Raw genomic sequence first — 8595 nt, forward strand, 5'->3', positions numbered from 1 at the left:
GCTAACCCCTCTGCCTGCTTGATCGCCCCTAACCACTCACCTGCCTGCCTGATCGCCCCTAACTGCTTCTGCCTGCCTGCCTGATCACCCCTAACTGCCCTTGGCCCCCGCCACGGTGGCTTTGTCCAGAAGGACATCCAGAAGGTTGTTTGGCTGTCTGGTCTAATTAGCATATTACGCTTTTATTATTATAGATTACCACATCTAATAAGTAATCATACCTGACTTTTACATACAAGTAACTGCATTTTGAGTGGCATTAGAAAAGAGAAATATATGGGGGGGTTAGAAAAAGAGAAAGCAGAACAACAACAAAAAGATAGGCTCTGGGATCCATAAAGAGTAGGCTGGCTTATATTTTGTGTTGGTTCTCAATTGAGAGTGCTACTTAGTGCTCCTCCCTTCTTCCTCCTGCTAACCTCTCCTCCAGCTGCTGCTTCTGGCATTTAGTGGAGGGGTGGGAAGACCAAGGATGTTAAGTTAACTGACCCTGTTTTCAACAACCAACAACCCAATTCAAATTTTAAAAAGTCTTCTTTCTCTTCTGATATCCACTTAGGGCAGAAGCTGTTTTATTCCCTTTTACTCCCAGTCCGACTTAACAAAGAACTGTCCTCTGCTATGCCACTAGTATTCCTAAAAGGAAGAAAACACTAGTAAGTGACAGGTGGAGGAGCAGTAAGGCATAAATCAGGAAAGATAGCCTGGGGCTATCTGTCAGGGAGACACAATAAACCTCAGAAAGAGGAGTCTAAAAGATGCTACTCATGATTTTTAAATATGACTGTAACATGATAATAAAAGTAACAGAGAGACATTTCAACTTATATTTTGTGTCGTGCTTTCAATTCAAAAACTTTCCCATATAGTCAGTTTAAATTAAATGTTTGTTCCCAACAATGCCTTCATCCCAACCAACCAGACAGAAAGTAACATAATATAAACTGTAATCTGGCAGTGAGGATAGAAAGAAAAGGTCAAGCTGAAGTGACAACTGAAAGTAGCAAAAGGAGACAAGTTTTACTGACATTTTGGGGCCAAAAAGTGCAGGTGAAACAAAGATACATTTCTCTTCTATTTAGCTGAGCCAGATCAAACAACATCGAGTTTAAAAATGTGTCAAATGTGATTCCATTTAGCCTTCACTGGAGGGATATATATTTATGCCACATTCTATGCTTTTTCATCACAATCAATTACTATATATAGGAGATACAGTTCAGAACCCCAAGAAGATAATAGCTTAAGAAATAAATAAAGCTGAAAAAGTAAATCCAGTCCTTCCTACAATACCATTAAGGTCCGCAAATTTCATGCAGAAAAGATCAAAAGAATGGGATTCAGCTGACTGTTAAATCACAGACCAATGACTGTAGCCCATTAACAATGAGCAGCATCATATACTGCCAAGAACTTAGCTTACACACTGAAAACTATTTATGAGTCTCATGATTAGGATTTTCTTAATTATTACTACTGAGAGAACATTTTAAAATAAATAGCATTTGTGTTTATACTTCCATTAATAGTTCAAGCATTTATCAAATAAAATACTCCAATCTGAATATTCTGAAAGCAAATTTTTTCTAAAATCTTCAGAGATAATTCTTTGGTGTCAGTTTTCAATAACCAACAATGCAATTCAAACTAAAAAAAGTCTTCTTTCTCTTCTGATATCCTCTCTAGGGCAGAGGCTGTTTTATTCCCTTTTATTCTCAATGTCTAGCATACCACCAACAGCTAGTATATAGTTTGATTAATGACTATTTCTCAAAAAATCTAATAAATAATACAGGCTGCTGCATACTTTTTTAAGAAGTGCACTTCAACCCATTATCTATGACATTACCTGGTATATAGTACGCATCTAAAATATGGTAACATTTATTGAGAGCACATTATGTGGCAGAACAAATGAGAAAGGGAAAGTTGTAACTAGCATATCCAATGCTATAACTGGATGCTATAAAAATGCACATCTAGAGGACTCTAGAATCCCTAATATTAACTCAAACTTTTGAAAATTTTAACAGTTAGGAGAGACAGACCTCACCAATAGAAGGCTACAAAAGTAAACTACTACAAAAGTATCTATTTATGGCAAAAGTAACAGAAAGTATTATACTGAACAAAAATGAAGGCCTTTACTTTGAAACCGCTTGTCTGATGATAGCCTCTTTAAGGTTTGAATCTCTTTAATCATTCTGTATTGAAAAATACCTATTAATTAGTCTGTACTCTTGTGAAAAGGTTTCCCCTATTCATAGCTAAAAATTTCCCTAAAAAAACTGCTAATTTTGCCTGGTTGGTGTGGCTCAGTAGTTAAGAGTCGACCCATGCACCAAGAAGTCACTGGTTCAATTCCTGGTCAGGCCACATGCCTGGGTCTCAGGCATGCAGGAGGCAACCAATGATGTTTCACTGATGTTTCTATCTCTCCCTCTCCCTTCCTTTTTCTCTAAAATCAAAACATACTTTTAAAAAACTGCTAAGTTTAACTATACCTTCCAAAAGTTTTAAATAGATTATCCAATACAAACTCAATTGCTTAGGTCCCTTCCCACTTCCCAGGGACATTTTTCAATTTATCATCTTCTAAACATCTCATTCCCACTGATTCCCTGCCCATACAAAGCATAATGTCCTTGCCACCTGAAGAAGTTCCTGCTGGTCTTCTCAAAGAGCCTCATTAAAGGTACTAGTAGAAGACAGAAGATAATGCCTCTGTCTCAATACTCTTGTGATATGCAATTCATTTACCAACACATTCTTCTATCCAAAAAATATCTACGTTTATATATGCATGGTTAACCAATATGTTCCTTCAATGTATGTAAATAGAGAAATATTTATGTGGCTGTATTTATCTCTATATTTATTGACAGCTGCCAAATTTTTTCCATTGTGTTTTATACTATAAACTGTTAGTATCAATATGTTTATAACATTGTTGCATTTGTCATATGTGATAAAATACTGTTGACTAGGTACCAAAAAAAAGTAAACTGGTTCATGAATACAATTATTTACTGGATCCTGGTTTCCCAGGATGCTATAAAAACTTAATAAAAAATATTTTAAACAAAAAAGAAGAATTTGGGCATACACACACACACATAGAATCACAGAAGCAATTCCCAACTTCTCTGCAAAGATCTTACTGACAAGCGCAACTGGGAGCAACCTGACCAAATTAACAAGGAATCAGGATTCTAAGAATCCAGGCCTCTTCTGAGACAGTACCTCATGCCACTAAGATTTTGATTAGCAACATTATGTGCACAGAGTAATGGAATAGTTTTGCTTATTTTTAATTTGGAGGAAATAATATGGTAATTCAGAGTAACAACTATAACAATGTGAATGTATTTAATGCCACTGAGTTGTACATTTAAAATAGTTAATTCCATTATACATATTACCACAAAACAAACTATAATCAAAAAAGAAAAAAGCTATAATGAACAAAGATCATTAATATTATCCCACCTATATCAATACAAGTATTGATATAAGGAGAATGTTGTTGCTACTGCCAACAACAAGATTGATTCAAGAGCCTGACACTGTTACACATTTCTCTCCATGCAAGAACTTAACAATTACATAAAATGACACTAATATCCCAATTTGACAGATAACAGAAGTCTATAGTGGGAAGAAAAGACCTTTAATTCATTCTCTTCCTGTTACTTATTGTATAACCTCAGTAAAGCTATTTAATAGCAGCCTTGCAAGACTGTTACAGAATTAAACTATGCATCACCTAATGTAGTATGTAGCACATATTTGGAGCACAATAAGCAACACCCAAAAGATAGCCTATTATAATTATCCAGAAAGGTAAAGTGCTGAAGGTAAAAGTAAAGTAGGAATTTGCTAATAAATGGCACAGTAGGAGTTCAATGCTATATCTCCTGAAATTTAAGTCTAGCCTTTCCATTATATTACTACTATCTTAACAGATATCAAAAATATAATGCTACTCTAAATATCTTGTGGCTGATTCCAAAACCAAATACCCCTAAAATACAAAGAGAAGAAAGAGGGAAAAGAGCATTATTGGGTAACTATTATATATCAGGGGCTTTACTTGGTTATCTAAATGTCTCTCAACACACTGTACCTTTAGGATCATAGTGCTGCTTCTCATGATGAATAAACCAAGATTCTCATAGGTAGTAATTTGCCCACAGTTAAACAACTGGTTAATCACTGTGTGAAATTCAACCCAGGTCTGTAAAATGCAAAGAACTTAATTTTCTCCTATATCCCACAATCTATCAAAAGAATCAGACTTCCCTGTTTAAAATATACCCAAGCCCTGGCTGATGTGGCTCAGTTGGTTGGAGCATCATCCCATGCAACAGAAGGTCACGGGTTGGATTCCCAGTCAGGGCACATACCTAGGTTGCAGGTTCGATCCCATTAGGGCACGTATGTGACGTAACCAATCGATGTTTCTCCATCTCTCCCCCTTCCTCCCTCTCTAAAATCAGTATCTTTTATAAGAGAATTTCTGAAAGCAAATTCCAAACAAGAAATTCTACCTAAAAGCAGGTTACTTACTGCAAGTATATGATCTCCAAAGATTACTATTTTGAAAAACAAAAGGCTCATTCAGATATAAGTTTTGCTATGTGCTTATTTGTTCAAACAATTATTTTAGGAAATTCTTAACTTTCTAAGTGAAAACAAAATTCGTGTTTCCAGCTGGGAAGCAGAGTTCATTGTCCCTCCAATTTGGTCTCAGCAACAAAAAGGAGTAATTCCCAGTCCATGTACCGTTTGTTACATAATAACAGAAAAAAAATCACAAAGCTATGCTTCACTGGATGGAAGCAGGGTGAGTCAGGCATATGTGCAATGTGATAATGGTCACGGCAGATAAATGAGGTCACAACCAGACTTGATGTTTAGGACATATGTAAATCAAATACTTCTTAGTTGGGAACCACCTATATAATGTAAATGTAAAAAGAAACAGCCAGCCAATCCTTTTTCCTATATATACTATGTAACATTCAAAAACAGGCACTGGTTTGCTTTGGTTTGTCTTTGTTTGGGGCGGGAAAAGTCTCATAAAAATCCGCTATTAAAGTATTGTAAATTCAACTTTCAACACACAGAATTCCAAGTAATGTAGTTAACAAAGCTTATTGAAATCTTTATTGATAACTAAAACACCAAATCAGAAAATATTATAATGGTGTCTCTGAATTTTAAAGAAAATAGCTTCCTAGAATTAAAAAAAAAAAATAGCCTCTTTAATATATCCAAAACAGCAGAGAGAAATTGAGGATGTCAGTACTTATTAGCAACGTGCAAAGGCCTTCAAGCAAAAAGCAGAATCAAGCAAAGCATCTCTTTAATAGTTTATGAAAGAATTGACTCCTAACTCTGAGGATCATTAACTTAATTCTCCAATACAGTCTTTTCTATCCTTTTCACATGATTTTTCACATCATGTGATTATAGCACCTGTTTCTGCTTTAAAATATGTAAGTTAACAGTGAAGGAAGTTCAGAGTTACCCAGAGGTTACTGGAGATGTCTAATATGTAGCAAATATTGTTTATAATAAGTATGGTAAACCAAAATACTCCTGAATAATGTCATTTTTCTGACAGTATTTACTTCAGCTCTTCAGTAGAAACGACTTATTGTCATCAACTTTTAGGTGTTCTCTCTCTCTCTCTCTAAACACCCTATTTTACTAACGATAACACTAAAAGTAATGGAATTATTTAACTAATATATCAAAAATACACACACAAATTAAAATTGTCCTTCAGATTCAAATAATTCTCTTTAGGAATGTATATAAATTTATTCCAACAACTCTGCCACTGTTCAAAACTCATAGAACTCATGAATTAGCCATAAAATTATCCCAAAACATGTGCAATGTTTTCTGTATATTCTTAAAAATAGTGTAACTTTTTCCATTTAGGATGGATGTAAACTTAGGAAAGTAACTGGCAGAATATCATTTCTGATCCAAATGAGGTATCATGTCCAGTAAAGAAAAAGATTTTTCTCATATGTTCCATAAATATAAAATAAATTCTAATTCATTAGCCCTTAAACTTAATCTTATTGTTTTAGAATAAGCCATTAATACTTTAAATTATTTTACATAATTGTGACCTAAAAATAACTGTGTGATAATGTAAGTTCCTGGAGAAAGAGCACTAAAGATATAAAACTGACCTAATATATATCTTAACTGAACTAGTTATTTAGCAGCTCAATACAAATATATTCATTGACTGAAATATAATATTCCCTTTCATTTCATAAATTTTCCAAAATATCATTTCTCAATTTGAACTAAAACCAATGCAAGCTATTGATTTAACCATGAGTTTTGTTCAGTGCTATATTCCCATCACCTAGATTGCCTAGAACAGTGGTCGCCAACAGGTGGTCCATGGACCACTGGTGATCCATGAGGTTCGAAAGGTTGGCAACCACTGGCCTAGAACATAGCAAGCACTCAATAAGTATTTACTGAATAAGTGCATCAATATAAAAATCTAATGAGTGATCGTAAATTAAGCTGATTTCCATTTACATTTACCTAGCTAAATTATACTAGAAACTTTTCTCTTTTTTTGATTTACTGATTTGAGAGAGCAGAAGGAGGAGAGAGAAAAAAACACACACACATCAATTTGTTATTCCACTTATTTATGCATTCATTGGTTGATTCTTTCATGTGCCCGGACCAGGGTTGGAACCCACACCATGGCATATTGGGATGATGCTCTAACCAACTGAGCTACCCATCCGGGGCCTGAAACTTCTACTTTTTTTATATGAAACAAGCAACAAAATATTACCAAACCATCGAATGTGACAAAGTACCACGCACTTAACTTCATACTTACAACTGCTCAGAGTGAAAAACTCTAAGGTCATTCTTGACTACACTCCTCTCTTACACATCGTATCCAAGCTAGGGAAATCTGTTGGCTCTACCTTCAAAATCCATGGCCACTCATTATAACCACTCCTCTGCAAATATCCTCAATTCTCTCAAACATAAAGATAAATATCATTTTCCTTGGCATTTTGTCGTTTTAGAGAAAGATACATCTAGATATGCAAATGAAATTTCTGATTGATTAGATACTAAAAACTAAACTCTTATTATTATAAACTTTTTTTGACCTCATTAACAACAGGAAGACTGTTCTTACAGATAATCAAAAAAACTCCACCTACCACATGACAGATTGGAACACTGCAATAGCTCCCTTCCAGCTCAGGATACAAGGAAAAGACAAGATGCAGGGTGGCATCAAATAGGCAGAAATTTGCCTAGGAGGGCACACTGTCAAAAAGACTGACAATTATTGCATTCTTCCTGCCTGCAGAACTCAATCAGAAATTTCTAAGAAATTATTTAGAATGATCCAGAATGGAATGAAAGAAGTCATTTATAAAACAGTGCTGGTCATTTTAAGTAATATTAGCTTTGCTTCCTGAAATATGTGCCTGTGTTACTGAAAAGACTTATTTACATTATTAGCATAATCCAGGCATATATTTCACTTCCATATAAAGTTCAATGGCTTTGTAAGTAAAAATATAATTTCTATACTAAACGTGGCTAAACTCTTAGCAATTAAGAGCACGATCAGAACTGAGTCTGTCTTCTAAACATAAACCTTTAGATCTCAGTATTTTTGACAGGGAAGGGAAATAAGTGAGAACATCTGTATACTGTCTAATTATTAAAAGCTCAAATCCAATTCCCTTTTCTCCTTATCTCCACCACTGCCATCATCACTTCTCCCACAGCTTTCCTGCAATGGTCTCCCTATCGTGAGTACCACCACACTACAAATTTATCCCCTTTTGTGGCCACCATATCTTTTTAGAATATAAGCTGGTCACATCATCCCTCCTAATGAAATACTTCAGTACCTCCCAATCCTCCAAAGGATAGAGCCCAAACTGCACAGCACAAAATACAAAGCCCATTCTGATGATCCCTGAAGAATCACTTCTCCAGTGATTCACCTCTATAAAACCTTCCTAACAGATATTTCCTATTCTCCATTCCTAGGTCACTTTGTGCATAACTACCATAATTGCAGGTAACTGTTTATCTATCAACCCACATTCTCCCTAAATAATCAAACCACCATCAACTGGGGTCAGATCTAAGCTCAAATATCAATTCCATTATTTACTAACCATGTAATCTTCAGCAAACCTCATAACATCTTTGGTTCTTAGTTTCCTCAGCTGCAAAATTAGCATAAAATACTCACCGTCATGTGTTCCTAGTTAGAGCAATGAGAAAAATATAAGTAAAAAAATATATATAGTTCTAAAATACCTATTGAACTGTAGTGCAGCTAATAACATCCACAGAACCTAAAAACAGCAACAAAATAACATCTACACTAATAAAAGACAAACATGCAAATTGCCCATACCTTCGCTACACCTTAAGCCATGCCCACCAGCGAATCAGAGCAGCTATATGCAAATTAACCCAACCAAGATGGCGGCCAGCAGCCACAGAGCTGGAGCAAGCAGGAGGCTTGGTTGCCCCAATGATGGAGGAAGCCAAGCTTCC

General features: G+C 35.3%; 1 protein-coding gene across 1 annotated transcript in view; it reads right to left on the reverse strand.

The window, feature by feature from the left end:
- STIM2 (stromal interaction molecule 2) overlaps positions 1–8595 on the reverse strand; it is a 107515-nt gene that overhangs the window by 91196 nt on the left and 7724 nt on the right. Inside the window, exon 2 of the mRNA XM_015568684.1 lies at positions 8042–8045. The gene's annotated coding sequence lies outside the window, so the exon portion shown is untranslated. The remainder of the gene's footprint in view (positions 1–8041; positions 8046–8595) is intronic.

The sequence above is a fragment of the Myotis davidii genome, unplaced genomic scaffold (genome assembly GCF_000327345.1).
Source record: "Myotis davidii unplaced genomic scaffold, ASM32734v1 scaffold743, whole genome shotgun sequence".
Classification (NCBI taxonomy): domain Eukaryota; kingdom Metazoa; phylum Chordata; class Mammalia; order Chiroptera; family Vespertilionidae; genus Myotis; species Myotis davidii.